Source organism: Triticum aestivum, chromosome 7D (genome assembly GCF_018294505.1).
Source record: "Triticum aestivum cultivar Chinese Spring chromosome 7D, IWGSC CS RefSeq v2.1, whole genome shotgun sequence".
Classification (NCBI taxonomy): domain Eukaryota; kingdom Viridiplantae; phylum Streptophyta; class Magnoliopsida; order Poales; family Poaceae; genus Triticum; species Triticum aestivum.
This window is the reverse complement of record NC_057814.1, coordinates 204,421,424-204,446,424: the sequence shown is the minus strand read 5'-3', so window position 1 is coordinate 204,446,424 and position 25,001 is coordinate 204,421,424.

The following is a 25,001-nucleotide window of genomic DNA, read 5'->3' as shown; positions in this document are numbered from 1 at the left end:
GCTGATACGTCTCCGTCGTATCTATAATTTTTGATTGTTCCATGCCAATATTATACAAATTTCATATACTTTTGGCAACTTTTTATACTATTTTTGGGACTAACATTGCCAGTTCCTGTTTGTTGCATGTTTTATGTTTCGCAGAAACCCCATATCAAACGGAGTCCAAACACGATAAAAACGGACGGAGAATATTTTTGGAATATTTATGATTTTTGGGAAGAAGAATCAACGTGAGACGGTGCCCAAGGGGGCCACGAGGCAGGGGGGTGCCCCTGACCCTCGTGGGCACCCCGTAAGGCGGTTACTGCTCTTCTTTGGCCGCAAGAAAGCTAATTTTCGGACAAAAATCTGGGCGAAGGTTTCAATCCAATCGGAGTTACGATCTCCGGATATATAAGAAACGGTGAAAGGGCATAATCCAAGAGTGCAGAAACAGAGAGAGAGAGACAGATCCAATCTCGGAGGGGCTCTCGGCCCTCCCATGCCATGGAAGCCAAGGACCAGAGGGGAAACCCTTCTCCCATCTAGGGAGGAGGTCAAGGAAGAAGAAGAAGAAGAAGAAGAAGAAGGGGGGCCCTCTCGCCCTCTCTTTCGGTGGCGCCGGAACGCCATCGGGGCCATCATCATCATCACCGCAATCTACACCAACACCTCCGCCATCTTCACCAACATCTCCATCACCTCCCCCCCCCCTCTATATACAGCGGTCCACTCTCTCGCAACCCGTTGTACCCTCTACTGGAACATGGTGCTTTATGCTTCATATTATTATCCAATGATGTGTTGCCATCCTATGATGTCTGAGTAGATTTTCGTTGTCCTATTGGTGATTGGTGAATTGCTATGATTGGTTTAATTTGCTTGTGGTTATGTTGCTATCCTTTGGTGCCCATCATATGAGCACGCGCGTGGATCACACCATAGGGTTAGTTGTATGCTAATAGGACTATGTATTGGAGGGCAAGAGTGACAGAAGCTTCAACCTAGCATAGAAATTGATGCATACGGGATTTAAGGGGGACCAATATATCTTAATGCTATGGTTGGGTTTTACCTTAATGAACGTTAGTAGTTGCGGACGCTTGCTAATAGTTCCAATCATAAGTGCATAGAATTCCAAGTCAGGGATGACATGCTAGCAGTGGCCTCTCCCACATAAAATTTGCTATCGGTCTAGTTAAAGTAGTCAATTGCTTAGGGACAATTTCGCAACTCCTACCACCAATTTTCCACACTCGCTATACTAACTTTATTGTGTCTTTATCTAAACGGCCCCTAGTTTTTATTTACGTGCTCTTTATATTCTTGCAAACCTATCCAACAACACCTACAAAGTTCTTCTAGTTTCATACTTATTCTAGGTAAAGCGAACGTTAAGCGTGCGTAGAGTTGTATCGGTGGTCGATAGAACTTGAGGGAATATTTGTTGTACCTTTAGCTCCTCGTTGGGTTCGATACTCTTACTTATCGAAAGAGGCTACAATTGATCCCCTATACTTGTGGGTTATCAGTGAGATTAGAGTTGTACCAAGACGGAATCCTTCCTTCACGCCCCAGAGTTTGAACCTTGTTTGGGTTCGCAGAGCCCCAATTCTGACATTTGGCACGCCAGGTAGGGGCGTGTTGAAGTTCTCCCGCCTCGCTCCACCCCGCTCCACCGTCTCCATGGCCGAAGCTCGCCGTGTCCGCGCCGAGCGCCGTGCGGCCCGTGTCGCTGTAACGGCACTGGTGGGCCGTGGGGCCCCTCACCGCTCCGCTTCTCTCCCAGCCAACGCCGCCATCGACCCTGCCACTCATGAGCAGCAGGATTCCTCACTGCCGCCGTCCGTGCCGCGCGAGGCCACACCACCACGCCTTCCTTCACTCCGGCTATGGCCTCATCTTCCCATGTTCGCCACGGGCCAGCAAACGCACAGGCGGCGCTCCTCATGGCGCGTGAGCTGCTGCGCTACCGTCCCGCCAACGAGGGCTATGACGCCTGGCTTGGTCACATCACCGAACTCGTCAACGCCGTGGGCGAGGCCCCGAATCCCTCCCACTCGCTTCGTCCCCCGTCGTCTCATGCAGGCGACGTGGCTCATGGCGCGCCTCCACCACCTCCCTTGGACATTGAGAACTCCGAGCTTCGGCGTGAAGTGCGGCCGCGCGACCCGCCGCGTGGAGCCCCAGCCCCGGCGCAGGATGAGGCTAGCTGCCAGGTGGTGCAACAGCCATAGCACGACGCGCATGCACTCCCCGCGCCTTGTGGCAGCACCAAGACCGAGTTGTTCAGGAGGTTGCGGCGCGTGGCCACCAGGACCGTGCTCCCCCTGTGCGTGTCGTACCAGTGAGCGCCGCAGGCTGCCGTGCCTTCACCCGCGAGCCGTGTTAGGTGGTCTAGCCAGTCAAGTTCAAGCCAGAGGTGCCCGCGTGCTATGACGGTGTCCCTGACCCAGCGGAGTTCCTTCAGCTCTACGCGTTGAGCATCGAGGCGGCGAACGGCGACGACAAGGTCATGGCGAATTGGCCCCCCATGGCACTCAAGGACGGCGCGCACTCCTGGCTCATGCACCTCCCGGAGGGGTCGATCTCTTCGTGGGATGAGCTTCGCGAGCGATTTATCGCCAACTTCCAAGGCACCCGCGACCGCGCCGTCACTCTCAACAACATGTGGCGCGTGAAGCAGCGCCTCGGCAAGACTCTCTGCAAGTACATTCAGCGCTTCACCCAGGTCTACCTCAAGATCCCAAAGGCCTCGGACGAAGCCATCATCTCAGCGTTCACCGAGGGTGTCACGGATGTTAGGATGAGTGAGGAGCTCGCCATCCACGATGACCTGTGCTCGGTGCTGGAGATGTTCAATTTGGCGGCCAAGTGTGCCAAGGCGGAGGAAGGTCGCCTCTCCCTCCTCAAGCACCCGGACGACGACCCCGAAGACAAGAAGGCCAAGGCTAAGGAAGTGAAGCGCAAGGGCCCTATCATACTAGCGGACGAGCCTGAGCTGAAGCGCGGCCGTGACCGCGATGAGCCCGCCAAGGATGGTCGCCCGTTCTGCGTCTTCCACACCATCCACAACCACAACACCGGCGACTACCAGGAGCTCAGGGCACTCCGGGATGAGCGCCTGGGCCGCCACCTCGAGCGTTGTGACCCTGGCTTTGCCTATGGAGGAGGCCGCGCAGGAGGCCGTTGGGACAACCGCAACCATCGCCAAGCCTGCTGCGACCAGCCTCGCGAGGGCGGCTGGCACGATCAGCCTCGGGACAGCGCTTGGCGCTATCAGCCTCGTGAGGCCCGTCCTCAACGCAATGCTGGCCTCCCTCCGTTCCGACCATCGCCAAGGAGGAACGATGACAACCATCAGGATGAGGGGGCTGGGGGCTATCAGGAGCCTCAAGCGATCGCGTGCATTCTTGGTGGAGCTCAGGCGCCCGCCTCGAACCGCATCTTCAAGCAATTCTCTCGTGAGGTGAACGCAGCCCTCCCGAAGCTCGAGGCCGTGCATCCCCTCAAGTGGTTGCAGTACACCATCTCCTTCAATTCCAAGGACCACCTCAGGTGCTCGGCCAGCGCCGGCGCCTCCCCGTGTTGTGCACGCCCACCATCAGCAATGTTTCGGTCACCAAGACCCTCATCGACGGCGGCGCTGGCCTCAATGTGCTATCTGTTGAGACCTTCCAGACGCTCCAGGTGCCCTATGACCAGCTCATGCACACTAGGGCGTTCTCTAGGCTAACCGACAGCTCCACCACTCCACTGGGGCAGGTGCACCTTCCTGTCACCTTCGGCAAGTGCGACAACTACGACACCGAGTGATACGTCTCCGCCGTATCTATAATTTTTTATTGTTCCATGCCAATATTTTACAACTTTCATATACTTTTGGCAATTTTTTATACTATTTTTGGGACTAACATATTGATCCAGTGCCCTGGGCTAGTTCCTATTTGTTGCATGTTTTTTGTTTCACAGAAAATCCATAACAGACGGAGTCCAAACGGGATAAAAACTGACGGAGATTTTTTTTGGAATATATGTGATTTTGGGGAAGAAGAATCAATGCGAGACGATGCCCGAGGGGGCCACGAGGTAGGGGCGTGCCCCAGGGGGGTGGGCGCGCCCCTGACCCTCGTGGCCACCCTGTAAGGCGGTTGGTGCCCTTCTTTCGCTGCAAGAAAGCCAATATCCGGATTAAAAAAGTGTCCAAATTTCAACCCAGTCGGAGTTACGGATCTCCGGGAATAAAAGAAACGGTGAAAGGCCAGAATCAGGAGCGCAGAAACAGATCCAATCTCAGAGGGGCTCTCGCCCCTCCCATGCCATGGAAGCCAAGGACCAGAGGGGAAACCCTTCTCCCATCTAGGGAGAAGGTCAAGGAAGAAGAAGTAGAAGGGGGGCTCTCTCCCCCTCTCTCATGGTGGCGCCGGAACGCCGCCTGGGCCATCATCATCACCGCAATCTACACCAACACCTCCGTCATCTTCACCAACATCTTCATCACCTTCCCCCATCTATCTACAGTGGTCCACTCTCCCGCAACCCGCTGTACCCTCTACTTGAACATGGTGCTTTATGCTTCATATTATTATCCAATGATGTGTTGCCATCCTATGATGTCTGAGTAGATTTTCGATGTCCTATCGGTAATTGGTGAATTGCTATGATTGGTTTAATTTGCTTGTGGTTATGTTGTTGTCCTTTGGTGCCCATCATATGAGCGCGCGCGTGGATCACACCATAGGGTTAGTTGTGTGTTGATAGGACTATGTATTGGAGGGCAAGAGTGACAGAAGCTTCAACCTAGCATAGAAATTGATGCATACGGGATTGAAGGGGGACCAATATATCTTAATGCTATGGTTGGGTTTTACCTTCATGAACGTTAGTAGTTGCGGATGCTTCCTAAGACTTCCATTCATAAGTGCATAGAATTCCAAGTCAGGGATGACATGCTAGCAGTGGCCTCTCCCACATAAAAATTGCTATCGGTCTAGTAAAGTAGTCAATTGCTTAGGGACAATTTCGCAACTCCTACCACCACTTTTCCACACTCGCTATACTAACTTTATTGCTTCTTTATCTAAACAGCCCCTACTTTTTATTTGCGCGCTCTTTATTATCTTGCAAACCTATCCCACAACACCTACAAAGTACGTCTAGTTTCATACTTGTTCTAGGTAAAGTGAATGTTAAACGTGCGTGGAGTTGTATCGGTGGTCGATAGAACTTGAGGGAATATTTATTCTACCTTTAGCTCCTCATTGGGTTCGACACTCTTACTTATCAAAAGAGGCTACAATTGATCCCCTATACTTGTGGGTTATCAAAACCTTTTTCTGGCGCCGTTGCCGGGGAGTTATACCGTGGGGTGAATATTCTCGTGTGTGCTTGTTTGCTTTATCACTAAGTAGTTTTTATTTTGTGCTCTTGTTTTCTATCTTTAGTTATGGGTAGGAAACGCAAAATACCAAAAAAATTAGTTGTACCTACTACACCAATGGTTGAAGAACCACTCAAAATCTATGACACTCCTGAAGCTTTTTACTTGGATCATCTTCGATCCCTATGTGATCGTGCTGAAACCCCAACTAGCTTAGTTGAGGGCAAATCTTTAGACGAGCATGCTTGTTATGTGCGACACCGCATATCTGAAAAAGGGAAACTTTTACTGGATCAAATTCATCATTTGCAATGCTATGCTTGGAATTTATGTGAAATATATGATTTTACTTGTTGTTCTGAAGACCCTAAGAAACACCTTCCCTACAAATGTGAGTTTAGTGATAATGGAATCGTATCTTCGTATGCTAAGGGTGTTTATAATTACTATGATGTTCAACAAATTGAAGAATTTGTTGCTTTTAAGGGTGCTTATGAAATTGCTTCTTTGATTGAAACGTATGATGCTACTCTTTACAAATCTGAAAAGTTGGCCATACTTAAATATTGTTATGATAATTATGCTTCTAATGCCTATGTTAAACCATATATTGAGGACTCCTCCGCTGTCCAAGAAGAGACTAATATTTTGCAGGAGTCTATCCAAGAAGAAATTAATGACATTGTGAGCTCATTGGATGAAAAAGATGAGGAGGAGAGCGAGGAACAAAAGGAGGAAGAGCGGATTGATCACCCGTTCCAACCATCTAATGAGAGTAACTCTTTATCCCATACACAGTTTAATTTCCCTTCGAATTTATCGAAGGATGAATACTATGATGATTGTTATGATCCCGTTGATTCTTTTGAAATATCCCTTTTTGATGATGCTTGCTATGCTTGTGGCCAAGATGCCAATATGAATTATGCTTATGGAGATGAACTTGCTATAGTTCCTTATGTTAAACATGAAATTGTTGCTATTGCACCCACGCATGATAGTCATATTATCTTTTTGAATTCTCCCGACTACACTATATCAGAGAAGTTGGCACTTATTAAGGATTATATTGATGGGTTGCCTTTTACCGTTGCAGATGATAATTTTGATGACTATAATATGCATGTGCTTTCTGCTCCTACTTGCAATTATTATGAGAGAGGAACTATATCTCCACCTCTCTATGTTTCCCACACGATAAAATTGCAAGAAACTGCTTATGCTATGTATTGGCCTTTACTTGATGTGCATGAATTGTCCTTGTATGACATGCCGATGCATAGGAAGAGAGTTAGACTTCGTCATTGCTTGATATATGTTGCTTTGTGCTCACTACTAAATCACAAATCATTTTTAATTAAAATTGGCTTTGATATACCTTGGGATCCGGGTGGATCCATTACTTGAGCACTATATGCCTAGCTTAATGGCTTTAAAGAAAGCGCTGCCAGGGAGACAACCCAAAAGTTTTATAGAGTCATTTATTTCTGTTGTGTGCTTTTATAAAGTTTAAAAACAAAAATAATGTGCCAAGATTTGCCTTTAGGATGTTTACATTGCTTGTTGGTGTGTGAGTGCAAAACAGAAACTTTGGCTGTAGTGCGCGATTTTACATTTTTTACTGGAATGTCAAACGGTTCTGAAACGTTTTGCACTGTCTTTCTATACAAATTGTTTATTTTTACTAATTTCTTAAGAATGTTTGGAGTAACAGAAGTATGGTGAATGTTCAGATTACTACAGACTGTCCTGTTTAAGACAGATTCTGTTTTTGATGCATAGTTTGCTTCTTTTGATGAAACTATCGATTTCTATCAGTGGATTAAGCCATGGAATATTACAGTAGCTACAATGCAAAAACAAAATATGAATTGGTTTGCAACAGTACTTAGAGTAGTGATTTCCTTTATTATACTAACGGATCTTACCAAGCTTTCTGTTGAGTTTTGTGTGGATGAAGTGTTCGAAGATCGAGGAGGTCTCGATGTGAGGAGAAGGAGGAGAGGCAAGAGATCAAGCTTGGGGATGCCCAAGGCACCCCAAGTAAATATTCAAGGAGACTCAAGCCTCTAATCTTGGGGATGCCCCGGAAGGCATCCCATCTTTCTTCAACAAGTATCGGTATGTTTTCGGTTTCGTTTCGTTCATGTGATATGTGCAAATCTTGGAGCGTCTTTTGCATTTAGTTTTCACTTTTCTTTGATGCACCATGCTGGTATGAGATAGTCCTTGGTTGATTTATAGAAATCTCTTTGCACTTCACTTATATTTTTTCAGTATGGCTTTATAGAATGCTTCATGTGCTTCACTTATATCATTTGAAGTTGGATTTCCTGTTTCCCTACACATAGAAAATCACCATTTGTAGAATGCACTTTTGCTTCACTTATTTTTGTTAGAGCATGGGCATATCTTTTGTAGAAAGAATTAAACTCTCTTGCTTCACTTATATCTATTTAAAGAGTTGACAGGAATTGGTCATTCACATGGTTAGTCATAAAATCCTGCATAAAACTTGTAGATCACTGAATATGATATGTTTCATTCCTTGCAATAGTTTTGCGATATAAGGATGGTGATATTAGAGTCATGCTAGTGGGTAATTTTGAATTTGAGAGATACTTGTGTTGAGGTTTGCAAGTCCCATAGCATGCACGTATGGTAACCGTTGTGTAACAAATTTGAAGCATGAGGTGTTTCTTTCATTGTCTTCCTTATGAGTGGCGGTCGGGGACGAGCGATGGTCTTTTCCTACCAATCTATCCCCCTAGGAGCATGCGCGTAGTGCTTGGTTTCGATGACTTGTAGATTTTTGTAATAATTATGTGAGTTCTTTATGACAAATATTGAGTCCATGGATTATACGCACTCTCACCCTTACATCATTCCTGGCCTCTTCGGTACCGTGCATTGCCCTTTCTCACCTCAAGAGTTGGTGCAAACTTCGCTGGTGCATCCAAACCCCATGATACGATATGCTCTATCACACATAAGCCTCCTTATATCTTCCTCAAAACAGCCACCATACCTACCTATCATGGCATTTCCATAGCCATTCCGAGATATATTGCCATGCAACTTCCATCTTCTTCATATACATGACTTGAGCATTCATTGTCATATTGCTTTGCATGATTGTAAGATAGCTAGCATGGTGTTTTCATGGCTTGTCCTTTTTTGATGTCATTGCTACGCTAGATCATTGCACATCCCTGTACATCGCCGGAGGCATTCATATAGATTCATACTTTGTTCTAGACATCGAGTTGTAATATTGAGTTGTAATTAAATAAAAGTGTGATGATCATCATTATTAGAACATTGTCCCATGTGAGGTTATCAAAATAAAAGTGGCCAAAGAAGCCCCCAAAAAAAGGAGAGGACAAAGAAGCCTAAGAAATAAAAAAATTAAAAAAATGAGAGAAAAGAGAGAAGGGACAATGTTACTATCCTTTTACCACACTTGTGCTTCAGAGTAGCACCATGTTCTTCATATAGAGAGTCTCTTGAGTCATCACTCTCATATACTAGTGGGAATTTTCATTATAGAACTTGGCTTGTATATTCCAACGATGGGCTTCCTCAAATGCCCTTGGTCTTCATGAGCAAGCAAGTTGGATGCACACCCACTTTGTTTTCAGTTTGAGCTTTCATACACTTATAGCTCTTAGTGCATCCATTGCATGGCAATCCCTACTCCTCGCATTGACATCAATTGATGGGCATGTCCATAGCCTGTTGATTAGCCGCATCGATGTGAGACTTTCTCCCTTTTTTGTCTTCTCCACATAACCTCCATCATGATATTCTATTACACCTATAGTGATATGTCCATGGCTCGCGTTCATGTATTGCGTGAAAATTGAAAAAGTTTAAGAATACTAAAGTATGAAACAATTGCTTGGCTTGTCATCGGGGTTGTGCATGATTTGAGCATTTTGTGTAATGAAGATGGAGCATAGCCAAACTATATGATTTTGTAGGGATGAACTTTCTTTGGCCATGTTATTTTGAGAAGACATGATTACTTTATTAGTATGCTTGAAGTATTATTGTCTTAGTGTCAAATGATAGACTATTGCTTTGAATCACTCGTGTCTTAATATTCATGCCATGATTAGATTACATGATCAAGAATATGCTAGGTAGCATTCCACATCAAAAATTATCTTTTTTATCATTTACCTACTTGAGGACGAGCAGGAATTAAGCTTGGGGATGTTGATACGTCTCCGTCGTATCTATAATTTTTTATTGTTCCATGCCAATATTTTACAACTTTCATATACTTTTGGCAACTTTTTATACTATTTTTGGGACTAACATATTGATCTAGTTCCCGGTGTCAGTTCCTGTTTGTTGCATGTTTTTTGTTTCGCAGAAAATCCATATCAAACGGAGTCCAAACGGGATAAAAACTGACGGAGATTTTTTTGGAATATATGTGATTTTTGGGAAGAAGAATCAATGTGAGACGATGCCCGAGGGGGCCACGAGGCAGGGGGCGCGCCCGTGACCCTCGTGGCCACCCTGTATGGCGGTTGGTGCCCTTCTTTCGCCGCAAGAAAGCCAATATCCGGATAAAAATCATGTCCAAATTTCAACCCAATCGGAGTTACTCCAGGAATATAAGAAACGGTGAAAGGCCAGAATCAGGAGCGCAGAAACACAGAGAGACAGAGAGACAGATCCAATCTCGGAGGGGCTCTCGCCCCTCCCATGCCATGGAAGCCAAGGACCAGAGGGGAAACCCTTCTCCCATCTAGGGAGAAGGTCAAGGAAGAAGAAGAAGAAGGGGGGCTCTCTCCCTTTCTCTCCTGGTGGCGCCGAAACACCGCCGGGGCCATCATCGTCACCGCAATCTACACCAACACCTCCGTCATCTTCACCAACATCTTCATCACCTTCCCCTATCTATCTACAGCGGTCCACTCTCCCGCAACCCGCTGTACCCTCTACTTGAACATGGTGCTTTATGCTTCATATTATTACCCAATGATGTGTTGCCGTTCTATGATGTCTGAGTAGATTTTCGTTGTCCTATCGGTAATTGGTGAATTGCTATGATTGGTTTAATTTGCTTGTGGTTATGTTGCTATCCTTTGGTGCCCATCATATGAGCACGCGCGTGGATCACACCATAGGGTTAGTTGTATGTTGATTGGACTATGTATTGGAGGGCAAGAGTGACAGAAGCTCCAACCTAGCATAGAAATTGATGCATACGGGATTGAAGGGGGACCAATATATCTTAATGCTATGGTTGGGTTTTACCTTAATGAACGTTAGTATTTGCGGATGCTTTCTAATAGTTCCAATCATAAGTGCATAGAATTCCAAGTCAGGGATGACATGCTAGCAGTGGCCTCTCCCACATAAAACTTGCTATCGGTCTAGTAAAGTAGTCAATTGTTTAGGGACAATTTCGCAACTCCTACCACCACTTTTCCGCACTCGCTATACTAAATTTATTGCTTATTTATCTAAACAGCCCCTACTTTTTATTTACGCACTCTTTATTATCTTGCAAACCTATCCCACAACACCTACAAAGTTCTTCTAGTTTCATACTTGTTCTAGGTAAAGCGAACGTTAAGCGTGCGTAGAGTTATATCAGTGGTCGATAGAACTTGAGGGAATATTTATTCTACCTTTAGCTCCTCGTTGGGTTCGACACTCTTACTTATCGAAAGAGGCTACAATTGATCCCCTATACTTGTGGGTTATCACCGAGCTCATCGACTTCAACATGACCACATCGGCCTTCCATACAACGCCATCCTGGGCTAACCTGCCCTCGCCAAGTTCATGGTAACCACTCATCATGGCTACAACGTCCTCTAGATGCTTGGGTGCAGTGGCGTTTTCACCGTCGCCTGCGATGAGAAGGATGCGGCCTGCACCCTCGAGCATGCCTACCACGCTGCGGCGGCCGACAACTCCGATGGCGAGGGTGACACTGCGCCCCCTGAGGCTGCCCCCGCAAAGAAGAAGCAGCTCCTCCCCAAGAGCCGTCCTGAGGCGAACAAACCTGCCGGTGACGCCTTAGGCTCCCCGCATGCCGCTGGGGCGCCGCTTCCTCCCGCATAGGAAGGCGCGCCCGGCGCCTCCCTCAGGAAGGGCTCGGGGGCTTCCATCTGGAGGGCCTCTAACCTGACCAGTGCGATGAGCGAGGTGCTCAAGCACCACTTGGAGGCATGCATCCACGCCCCCCCCCCCCCGGCAAGGAACGCGGCACGAGGCGCGAGGAGCACGAGAATTCATCACAAAGGCGATCGAGGAACTTCACGAAGAGCAAGCCATGCACGGCGAGCGCTGCCCCGCACGCTCCACGAGTGCAGCTGTCGCTCCAGGCGCGGGCGACGGGCTGCACGTCTACGTCAACACCCCAGGCCTCAACAGGGCCGCCTCTCAGGACCTCTTCTACCGTCACGCGTGGGCGAGAGCGGGGGCTTTCCCCACAACTATGTCTGCATGCCGTTCGGCCTGCTGAACTTTGGTGCCTCGTACCAGCGCCTGGTGCAACGCGCAATGGCGTTTCATGAGGCCCGACGCTTGGTGGTGACGTCTCAGGAGGTCCCGGACCCTCACGAGCCTCCCAAGCCTCCGGAGCCATCCGGCTCATGAGGAGCGAACCTCTACGGCAGGCTTCATCGGCTTCCTCGATGCTTCTACATCATCTTTAGCAGGTGACTTTTTGGTTTGTTCAATTGAGGGCGCCCCTCGGGTTGCGTTATCCTCAAGATGTAGGGCCCGTCCCAGCAGTTGTATCGCTTTGCTCATGTATCAGAACTGGCCATGCCCCGATAAGATTCCCTTGATGTTTTAACCAGCGTGTACGGTGCTTTGCCACCATGAATGTCGTCGCGCCCTCGCGAGCCCAACCTCGACCGCCTCATGATTAAGGGCTGGCACGACGTTTGTACTCGGGTCCGTCCCTGCAACGTTGTTAAATCCAAGCGACCGAGCTCTATCTCGCAGGCCGGCTCCCATGCACATCACCTCCTGGGGTCCCTGGTGCCTTGTTCTCGCATGGGCTCATCGAGGGTAGGTGAGTAAGGGTGTGCGGCTCGGTTCGTACAACCGCAATTTTGGCGTTTTGCCACCGCGGGAGCCGCGCGCCGGGTGTTCTTCCTTAGATTGTTGCATGAGAAGACTTGGCACAACGCATGTGCTCGGGTCCGTCCCTGCAGCGTTGATAAACCCAAGCGACCAAGCTTTGCTTGGCGGACCGGCCCCGTACAGGTCACCTCCTATGGGTCCTTGGTGTCTGGCCTTCTCATGCAATGAACTCTGGACGCTCGTTCAGCGTAGGTCGCCCCCTTAACTCAGGTCTCGCAAGCACGCCCCGCACCGGAAACCTAGGCGCAACCCGCCTTGAGGTAGGACCTCCTAAGCCCCGCGATTGCTCACGAGCGTCCGGATACACCTCCTCAAAGTTCTACCGTGCCAGCCATGCGTACGAACGAAACAGGGCCATACACGCTCGGAGACTCTAGCACAGAGCTCCCTACCAACGCCCAGTAGAAGCCCCATGCTCAGCGCTGGCTGATACGGTCGCAATACGATCATGCCCATGCCCGGTGGAAGCCCCATGCTCCGCGCTGGTGGATAAACAACTGTGGGCGCCCTACGGGTAGCATCAACCTCATGGACATCGCTCGGCCCTTCAGCAGCACCACTTACTGCCTCCCCCTGGGCCTCACGCGGGCAGGGCCTAGACACGGCGCCTGTGCTCGGGTCAGTCCCAGCAGCGCCAAAAAAACCAAGGAACCGGGCTCTGACTCACGGGCCTGCTTCCACGCACGTCGACCCACCAAGGCCCTTGGTGTCTGGTCTCCTCACGTAACCCCCGGGTGTAGGCTGACGAGAGAAAGGTAGGAAGGACTCCAGGCTAGCCTCGCCGTCGCCCACATTTCTTTCATGTGGGCCGCTTGCACGTCAAGGGGGACCCCTAAGCATCGCAACTCAGGGGCCTCACTAGTCCCGTAGCTCCTTGCCCATTGGCCTTGTCAGGCATCGCGACCTGACATCCCAACGGCGGCCGATGTATGCGTGGGGCTGGGCCCTGCCGTTGCAGAGCACAAAAGGCAAGCATGAAGGAAATCAAGCACGAAAAGGAAATTACGAAGTTCATGCAGTTATTATAGGCACCAAATGTATCACGAATCCAAACAAAGTCTTACGCCTCCACGAGGCACATTCAGTTGTTGCAGGGTAAGCCTAGGGACATGGACCATTGCCGCCATTGCCGTCGTCTGCCTCGGCTACAGCAGGACTGACATCGATGTTGCAGGTGAACTTCCCCAGCAGCACGGCCACATGGCCTTCCACGGCCCCCGCCGTGGTGGCGCGGGACTCACGAGGGACGGGGCCTATCACCACGTCAAAGGCGAAGTTGGAGTCGCGGAGGTAAAAGGTGGCTGAAGACGCACGTCGCTACCACGAAGAAGAGGTCGCGTCACTCCTCCTCCAGGATGGAGTCCACCTTAGCGGCGGTGCCTTCGAGCTCCGTTGTGAGCTTGGAGGAGAGCTCCACGTAGTCGCCCTCAGGGGTCGCAAGCGGATCCTCAAATCCTCCCCTGCAAATTGACCGCAGTGCCTGGCGAGCCCTGAACTCGAGCGAAGAGAAGGCATCGCGGTCCGCCGCTGCTTTCCATTCGATGTCGGCAAGGATCTTCTCCCTGGCGTCCAGCCGGGCAGTTACCTCAGAGACGTGCTTGGCGTGGGACTCTTGGGCTTCGGTCACTTCCTCCTGCAGCTTGGTCAGGTGCTCCGCGGCCTGCTCAATGACCACCTTCGCCGGCACGGAGTCGCGGTCCGCAAGCTTCGCCTCGCGAGCCTTAAGGTCGTCCTCCCGCTACTGAAGTTGCTACGCGCATGCGGCCTGTTCCTCCTGGAGCGCCTTCAGGCCAGCCTCCGCCTGGCCGCAATGCTTGACGATTGTCGCCGCCTCAGCCAGCACTTCATCACGGGTCCCCCTAGCCTCGGCGGCTTCCTTCTTGCGCTCTGCAGTGGCAGCCTTGGCTTGGCTCCAAGCCTTTTTGGTCGTCGCATCAGCCTGGAGCCACGCTGAGGCGAGCCCTACGCGCTCCTTGGCGAGGCGCCTATCGGCATCTCCGAGGTTCGCCTCGAACCGGCCGAGCGCGGTGTAACCGTCCGCCAGGGCCCCGTGCCTGATCAGGGCACCATAGTTCGCAAGCGCGAGGACTTGACGAGGGAGCGGCGCTGGCGCGCTGTTTGGGATCGTGGCCAATGAGGCCGTGGTACGATTTGCTTAGGGCACTAGGGGCTCCGGGTCCTTCTCCACGTCTGGTTCCCGGGGAACGGCAAGGGCGACCAACGCCTCGGCCTATTGAAATACGGGGGCCGGCACTGCATGAGGCTACGCCGCTGTGTGCCCTGAGTTGGATTATGCCGGCGGGAGGTGAGGCGTCGCCCCCGTGCCCATGACCAGATCTGCCGCGACCGCAGCAGGGAGCGCCGGGCGGTAAGCTCCCGCGTCCTTGTTGGCCGATCCTCCGAGCGGCGCTGCCGAGGCACTGGGAGGGGACGGCACACCCGAGTACCCTCGTGCGTTGCTGCCCGCGCGCCCAAGAGTTGCGCCAGGTCAGCGCTGCGCGTCCCCACGCCCGCCGATGCTGCGACCGAGCGTCGAGGCCACCCTCAGGATGATGGGCACCTTTGTGTCGGTAGTCGGCTTCTTCTTCTTCTCCGCACCGTTGCCCCTGTCCGGTGCGATGAGGGGTCACGTGAGCGTATGGATTACGAATGCGCAGTCGGGAGGTAAGGCAAGGATACTTACTCGTGTGGCACAGCCCACTTCCTCTTCTTCTCCTCCTCGGAGGCCGATGCGTTCCCATTCACCTTCAACACGGCCCTGGTCTCGCCCCGGGGGCTGGCGAAGTGGCCCCTGATGGGCCCCACTACGGCACCACTGTCTGGAGGGGTGAGGGGGTCCCCCTGAGTGGCCTCGGCCGGTGAAGCCATGGCCGCCTCGGCGGAGGCCGCTGCGATCGTCGGCTGCGCGCCCTGCGGGGACGAGCCCGCCTCCTTGCCCGCCCCAGTAGGGTGTGGAGGGCCTTCCGGAGGAGGTACCGCCATCCCCCCGCCTGGGACCGCCCGGCCAGACGCTCTACGATCGGGGGAGCGGACTCCGACCTCCTGGGCGTCATGACGAAGCATGGGGAATCCGCGGTCGGGAGCTCATCGATGTCAGCATCGTCATCCTCGAGGCCGAGGAGAAGCCGGCGTCACGATAGTGGAGACGCCCCCCAAGGCCGTCATCCTCCGTTTCCTCCGAATTCCCGTCACCGCTGCTGTCGTCGGAGGACAACACCATAGGCGATTCATGAAGGAAATATGTCGTAGAGGCAATAATAAAGTTGTTATTTATATTTCCTCGTATCGTTATAAATGTTTATTATTCATGCTAGAATTTTATTAACCGGAAAACTTGATACATGTGTGGATACATAGACAAAACACAGTGTCCCTAGTAAGCCTCTACTAGAGTAGATCGTTAATTAAAGATGGTTAAGTTTCCTAACCATAGACATGTGTTGTCATTTGATGAACGGGATCACATCATTAGGAGAATGATGTGATGGACAAGACCCATCTGTTAGCTTAGCATAATGATCGTTAAGTTTTATTGCTATTACTTTCTTCATGACATATACATATTCCTTTGACTATGAGATTATGCAAACTCTCGGATACCGGAGGAATACCTTGTGTGCTATCAAACATCACAATGTAACTAGGTGATTATAAAGATGCTCAACAGGTATCTCCGAAGGTGTTTGTTGGGTTGGCATAGATCGAGATTAGGATTTGTCACTCCGAGTATCGGAGAGGTATCTTTGTGCCCTCTTGGTAATGCACATCATCATAAGCCTTGCAAGCAATGTGACTAATGAGTTAGTTGCGGGATGATGTATTACTGAATGAGTAAAGAGACTTGCCGGTAACGAGATTGAACTAGGTATGAAGATACCGCCGATCGAATCTCGGGCAAGTAACATACCGATGACAAAGGGAATTACGTATGTTGTCATTGCGGTACGACCGATAAAGATCTTCATAGAATATGTAGGAACCAATATGAGCATCCAGGTTCCGCTGTTGGTTATTGACCGGAGAGGTGTCTCGGTCATGTCTACATAGTTCTCGAACCCGTAGGGTCCGCACGCTTAACGTTTAATGACGATTTTGTATTATATGAGCTATGTGATTTGGTGACCGAATGTTGTTCGGAGTCCCGGATGAGATTACGGACATGACGAGGAGTCTCGAAATGGTCGAGAGGTAAAGATTGATATATATGATGATAGTATTCGGACACCGGAAGTGTTCCGGGATGTATGGAGTACATATCGGAGTACCAGGGGGTTTCCGGGACCCCCTTGGGGAAGATATTGGCCATAGGAGGGGAACACACAAGCCCATAAGGGGTGGCGCGCCCGCTGTTATGGTAGGAGGCCGGATAGGATAAGGAGGTGGGGGTTCGGCCCCCCCTTTCCTTCCTCCTTCCCTCTTCCCTCTTTTTCCCCTGCGGTAAAAGGAAAGGGGGGAGGCCGAATTGGACTAGGGGCCCAAGTAGGATTCCTCCTACTTGGGCGCGCCCTAGGCTGCCTCTCTCCCCCTCCCTCCTTTATATACGTGGGGAGGGGGCGTCTAGAACACATACCAACCATTGTTAGCCGTGTGCGGCGCCACCCTCCACAGTTTAAGCCTCCGGTCATATTCACGTAGTGCTTAGGCGAAGCCCCCTGCGCAGATCACTTCACCATCACCGTCACCATGTCGTCATGCTGATGGAACTATCCCTCGACACTTTGCTAGATCAAGAGTTCGAGGGACGTCATCGAGTTGAACGTGTGTAGAACTCGGAGGTGCCGTGCGTTCGGTGTTTGATCGGTCGGAATGAGAAGAAGTTCGACTACATCAACCGCGTTGTCAAACGCTTCCGCTTTCGGTCTACAAGGGTACGTGGACACACTCTCCCCCTCCCGTTTCTATGCATCTCCTAGATAGATCTTGCGTGAGCGTAGGAATTTATTTTGAAATTGCATGCTACGTTTCCCAACAATGGCATCCGAGCCAGGTCTATGCGTAGATGATATGCACGAGTAGAACAGAAAGAGTTGTCGGCGGTGATCATCATACTTCTTACCACCAATGTCTTATTTTGATTCGGTGGTATTGTTGGATGAAGCGGCCTAGACCAACCTTACATGACCACGTTCATGAGACCGGTTCCACCGACAGACATGCAACTAGTTTTGCATAAAGGTGGCTGGCGGGTGTCTGTTTCTCCAACTTTAGTTGAATCGAATTTGACTGCGGCCTATCCTTGTTGAAGGTTAAAACAGCAAACTTGATAAATCACCGTTGTGGTTTTGGTGCGTAGGTAAGAACGGTTCTTAATAGAAGCCCGTAGCAGCCACGTAAAACTTGCAACAACAAAGTAGACGACGTCTAACTTGTTTTTGTAGGGCATGTTGTGATGTGATATGGTCAAGACATGATGTGATATACGTTGTTGTATGAGATGATCATGTTTTGTAAAAGTTAGCGGCAACTGGCAAGAGCCTTATGATTGTCGCTTTATTGTATGAAATGCAAATGCCATGTAATTGCTTTACTTTATCACTATGTGTTAGCGATAGTTGTAGAAGCAATAGTTGGCGAGACGACCACGACGCTACGATGGAGATCAAGGTGTCAAGCCGGTGACGATGGAGATCATGACGGTGCTTTGGAGATGGAGATCAAAGGCACAAGATGATGATGGCCATATCATGTCACATATTTTGATTGCATGTGATATTTATCTTTTATGCATCTTATTTTGCTTAGTACTGCGATAACATTATAAGATGATCCCTTACTAAAATTTCAAGGTATAAGTGTTCTCCCTGAGTATGCACCATTGCGACAGTTCGTCGTGCCGAGACACCACGTAATGATAGGGTGTGATAAGCTCTACGTTCACATACAACGCGTGCAAGACAGTTTTGCACATGCGGTATACTTGGGTTAAACTTGACGAGCTTAGCATGTATAGACATGGCCTCGGAACACTGGAGACCGAAAGGTCGAACTTGAATCATATAGTAGATATGATCAACATAGAGATGTTCACCATTGAAAACTACTCCATTTCACGTGATGATCAGACATGGTTTAGTTGATTTGGATCACATGATCATTTAGATGACTCGAGGGATGTCTATCTAAGTGGGAATTCTTAAGTAATTAATTGAACTTAATTATCATGAACTTAGTCCTGATAGTTTTGGCATATCTATGTTGTAGATCAATGGCCCGTGCTACCGTTCCCTTGAATTTCTAATGCGTTCCTAGAGAAAGCAGTTGAAAGATGATGGTAGCAACTACACGGACTAGGTCCGTAACTTGAGCATTATCCTCATTGCTGCACAGAAGAATTATGTCCTTGATGCACCGCTAGGTGAAAGGCCTGCTGCAGGAGTAGATGCTGATGTTATGAACGTCTAGCAAACTTGATCCGATGACTACTCGTTAATGCAGTGTGCCATGCTTTACGGCTTAGAATTGGGACTTAAAAGAAGTTTTGAACGTCATGGACCATATGAGATGTTCCAGGAGTTGAAGTTAATATTTCAAGCAAATGCCGGAGTTGAGAGATATGAAGTCTCCAACAAGTTCTATAGCTACAAGATGGAGGAGAACAGTTCTGTCAGTGAACACATACTCAGAATGTCTGGGTATCATAACCACTTGACTCAGCTGGGAGTTAATCTTCCAGATGATAGTGTTATTGACAGAGTTCTTCAATCACTGCCATCAAGCTAAAAGGCTTCGTGATGAACTATAATATGCAAGGGATGGAAAAGACAATTCCCGAGCTCTTTGCAGTGCTCAAAGCTGCGGAGGTAGAAATCAAGAAGGAGCATCAAGTGTTGATGGTTAACAAGACCACTAGTTTCAAGAAAAAGGGCAAAGGAAAGAAGGGGAACTTCTAGAAGAATGGCAAGCAAGTTGCCACTCCCGGGAAGAAGCCCAAGTCTGGACCTAAGCCTGAAACTGAGTGCTTCTACTACAAAGGGATTGGTCACTGGAAGCGGAACTTCCCCAAGTATTTGGCGGATAAGAAGGATGGCAAAGTGAAAGGTATATTTGATATACATGTTATTGATGTTTACCTTACTTGCTCGTAGTAGTGCCTGGGTATTTGATACCGGTTCGTTTGCTCATATTTGTAACTCAAAACAGGAACTACGGATTAAATGAAGATTGGCTGAGGACGAGGTGACGATGCACGTCGGGAATGGTTCCAAGGTCGATGTGATCTCCGTCGGCATGCTACCTCTACATCTACCTTCGGGATTAGTTTTAGACCTGAATAATTGTTATTTGGTGCCAGCGTTGAGCATGAACATTATGTCTGGATGTTGTTTAATGTGAGACAGTTATTCATTTAAATCAGAGAATAATGGTTGTTCTGTTTATACGAGTAATATCTTTTATGGTCATGGACCCTTGAAGAGTGGTCTACTTTTGTTGAGTCTCGATCGTGGTGATACACATATTCATAATATTGATGCCAAAAGATGCAAAGTTGATAATGATAGTGAACATATTTGTGGCACTGCCGTTTAGGTCATATTGATGCGGATGGACTTTTGGAATCACTTGATTATGAATCATTTGATGCTTGTGAACCATGCCTCATGGGCAAGATGACTAAAACTCTGTTCTCCGGAACAATGAAGCGAGCTACTGACTTATTGGAAATAATACATACCGATGTGTGCGGTCCAATGAGTGTTGAGGCTCGCGGCGGGTATCATTATTTTCTAACCTTCACAGATGATTTTAGCAGATATGGGTATATCTACTTAATGAAACACAAGTTTGAAACATTTGAAAAGTTCAAAGAATTTCAGAGTGAAGTGGAGAATCATCATAACAAGAAAATAAAGTTTCTATGATCTGATCACGGAGGCGAATATTTGAGTTACGAGTTTGGCCTTCATTTAAAACAATTTGGAATAGTTTCACACACTCACGCCACCTGGAACACCACAACATAATGGTATGTCCAAACGTCATAACCGTACTTTATTTGATATGGTGCAATCTATGATGTCTCTTGCCGATTTACCACCATCATTTTGGGGTTATGCATTAGAGACAGCTACATTCACTTTAAATAGGGCACCGTCTAAATCCGTTGAGACGACACAGTATGAAATGTGGTTTGGCAAGAAACCTAAGCTGACGTTCCTTAAAGTTTGGGGTTGTGATGCTTATGTGAAAAAGCTACAACCTGATTAGCTCGAACCAAAATCAGAGAAGTGTGACTTCATAGGATACCCAAAAGAAACTATTGGTACACCTTCTATCACAGATCCAAAGGCAAGATCTTTGTTGCTAAGAATGGATCCTTTCTAGAGAAGGAGGTTCTCTCGAAAGAAGTGAGTGAGAGGAAAGTAGAACTTGATGAGGTAATGATACGTCTCCAACATATCTACTTTTCCAAACACTTTTGCCCTTGTTTTGGACTCTAACTTGCATGATTTGAATGGAACTAACCCGGACTGATGCTGTTTTCAGCAGAACTGGCATGGTGTTAATTTTGTGCAGAAATAAAAGTTCTCGGAATGACCTGAAAATCCACGGACACACGTTTTTGGAATTAATGAAAAATATTGGTAGAAGAATCGGCATCAGGGGGCCCACACCCTGTCCACGAGGGTGCAGGGCGCCCCCCCCTGGGGCGCGCCCCCTGCCTCGTGGGCCCACTGGGACTCCACCGACCTCAACCCCAACTCCATATATTCACTTTCGGGGAGAGAAAAATCAGAGAGAAGGATTCATCGCATTTTACGATACGGAGCCGCCGCCAAGCCCTAATCTTCCTCGGGAGGGCTGATCTGGAGTCCGTTCGGGGCTCCAGAGAGGGGAATCCGTCGCCATCGTCATCATCAACCATCCTCCATCACCAATTTCATGATGCTCACTGCCGTGCGTGAGTAATCCCATCGTCGGCTTGCTGGACGGTGATGGGTTGGATGAGATTTACCATGTAATCGAGTTAGTTTTGTTAGGTTTGATCCCTAGTATCCATTATGTTCTAAGATTGATGTTGCTATGACTTTGCTATGCTTAATGCTTGTCACTAGGGCCCAAGTGCCATGATTTCAGATCTGAACCTATTATGTTTTCATGAATATATGTGAGTTCTTGATCCTATCTTGCAAGTCAATAGTCACCTACTATGTGTTATGATCCGGCAACCCCGAAGTGACAATAATCGGGACCACTCCCGGTGATGACCGTAGTTTGAGGAGTTCATGTATTCACTAAGTGTTAATGCTTTGGTCCGATACTCTATTAAAAGGAGGCCTTAATATCCCTTAGTTTCCAATAGGACCCCGCTGCCACGGGAGGGTAGGACAAAAGATGTCATGCAAGTTCTTTTCCATAAGCACGTATGACTATATTCGGAATACATGCCTACATTACATTGATGAACTGGAGCTAGTTCTGTGTCACCCTATGTTATAACTGTTGCATGAGGAATCGCATCCGACATAATTATCCATCATTGATCCATTGCCTACGAGCTTTTCACATATTGATCTTTGCTTAGTTACTTTTCCGTTGCCACTGTTACGATTGCTACAAAAACTGCTACTGTTACTTTTGCCACCGTTATCGTTACTTCCATACTACTTTGCTGCAGATATTAAGTCTTTCAGGTGTGGTTGAATAGATAACTCAACTGCTAATACTTGAGAATATTCTTTGGCTCCCCTTGTGTCGAATCAATAAATTTGGGTTGAATACTCTACCCTCGAAAACTGTTGTGATCCCCTATACTTGTGGGTTATCAAGACTATTTTTCTGGCGCCGTTGCCGGGGAGCATAGCTCTATTCTTTGAGTCACTTGGGATTTATATCTGTTGATTACTATGAGGAACTTGAAAGATGAAAGAACCAAGATTTTTTCCTCAACTACGAGGGGAGGTAAGGAACTGCCATCTAGCTCTGCACTTGATTCACCTTCTCTTATGAGTAAATTTGCGACACCTACACCTGTTATTGATTCTGATATGTCGCATGTTATTGATGATGCCACTTCTGCTATGCATGATGCTTATGATGAAACTACTTCTATGCTTGATAATATTGTGCCATTAGGTGAATTTTTTGATGAACAACTTGCTAGGGTTAGAGACAATGAAATTATTGAAACAGATAATATTGATGAAAGTGATGATGAAGATTCTCCCCCTAGATATGAATTGCCAGATGTGCCTGAGGGTTATGTTATGGATGAAGAAACTGCAAGAGACCTTTTTGCTTGGAAAGATAGATATGATCTTAAGAAACTGTTAGCTAAGCTGAAAGAAAAGTCTTTGAATGCTAGAATGAAAATGATCCTGCTTTTGCTACTTCACCTATCTGTATTTTTGATAAGGATTATGACTTCTCTGTCGATCCTGAGTTAATTACTTTGGTTGAATCTGATCCTTTTTATGGTTATGAATCTGAAACTGTTGTGGCACATCTTACTAAATTGAATGATATAGCCACCCTATTCACTCACGAGGAAAAAATTCGTTACTACTATATCCTTAAGTTATTTCCGTTATCATTAAAGGGTGATGCTAAAACAAGGTTTAATTCTCTTGCTCCTGGTTGTGTGCGTAGTCCCCAGGATATGACTTATTACTTCTCTGCTAAATATTTCCCCGCTCATAAGAAACAAGCTACCTTAAGGGAAATATTTAATTTTGTGCAAAATGAAGAAGAGAGTCTCCCACAAGCTTGGGGGAGGCTTCTCTGATTACTTAATGCTTTGCCTGATCATCCTCTCAAGAAAAATGAAATACTTGATATCTTTTATAATGGACTAACCGATGCTTCGAGAGACCACCTGGATAGTTGTGCTGGTTGTGTTTTCAGGGAAAGAACTATTGAGCAAGCTGAATTGCTATTGAATAATATATTGAGTAATGATAATGATTGGACACTTCCTGAACCAACTCCTAAGCCAACTCCGAAGAAAAGGGGTATTCTATTTCTCAGTCCTGAAGATATGCAAGAGGCAAAGAAATCTATGAAAGAAAAGGGTATTAAAGCTGAAGATGTTAAGAATTTACCACCTATTGAAGAAATACATTGTCTGACTAACCCGACATAGGTAGTAAACGTAAATTCCCTCTATAGATTTGATAAAGGTGATATTCCTCGTAATAAGTCTGCTAGCCAATGCTTGGATGAGTTTGATAATTTTATTGTTAAACAACAAAACTTCAATGCTTATGTTGGTAGACAATTGAAACGTAATGCTTATATGGTCGAACACTTGAGTAATTATATGTCTAGATTTAAAGGTGACCTTAAACTTATTCGTAAACATGCTTCTATGGTTACCACTCAGGTAGAACAAGTGCTTAAAGCACAACATGATTTGCAAAATTAAATAAATAATAAGAAAAATGATAATGCTGTTAGAGTTATACCTAGAGGGGGTAGAATGACTCAGGAACCTTTGTATCCTGAGGGCCACCCTAAGAGAGTTGAGCAAGATTCTCAGAGAACTAATGTTGATGCACCTAGTCCTTCTAAGAAGAAAAAAAGAAAAAAGGTGTTGTGGAACATAGTAATTTCAAAAAAAAATCCTATGCACATGCTAGATCATGGTGATGCATAGCAACAAGAGGGGAGAGTGTTGTCCATGTACCCTCGTAGACCGAAAGCGGAAGCGTTATGACAACGCGGTTGATGTAGTCGTAGTCTTCACGATCGACCGATCCTCAGTACCGAGCATATGGCACCTCCGTGTTCAGCACACGTTCAGCTTGGTGACGTCCCGCGAACTCATGATCCAGTAGAGCTTCGGGGAAGAGCTTCGTCAGCACGACGGTGTGATGACGGTGTTGATGACGTTACCGACGCAGGGCTTCACCTAAGCACCGCTACGATATGACCGAGGTGGATTATGATGGAGGGGGGCACCGCACACGGATAAGAGAGATCAATGATCAACTTGTGTGTCTATGGGGTGCCCCCTAGCCACGTATATAAAGGAGTGGAGGAGGGGGAGAGGGACGGCCCCTATGGCGCGCCCTGGAGGAGTCCTACTCCCACCGGGAGTAGGATCCCCCCCTTCCCTAGTTGGACTAGGAGAGAAGGAAGGGGGAGAGAGGGAGGAAGGAAAAGGGGGGGCGGCGCCCTCCTCCTAGTCCAATTTGGACCAGAGGGGGAGGGGGGGCGCGGCCTGCCCTGGCCTCCTCTCTCTCTCTCCACTATGGCCCATTAAGGCCCATACAATTACCGGGGGGTTCCGATAACCTCCCGGTACTCCGGTAAAATTCCGATTTCACCCGGAACCATTTCGATGTCCAAATATAGGCTTCCAATATATCAATCTTTATGTCTCGACCATTTCGAGACTCCTCATCATGTCCGTGATCACATCCGGGACTCCGAACTACCTTCGGTACATCAAAACACAAAAACTCATAATACCGATCGTCACAGAACTTTAAGCGTGCGGACCCTACGGGTTCGAGAACTATGTAGAGATGACCAAGACACGTCTCCGGTCAATAACCAATAGCGGAACCTGGATGCT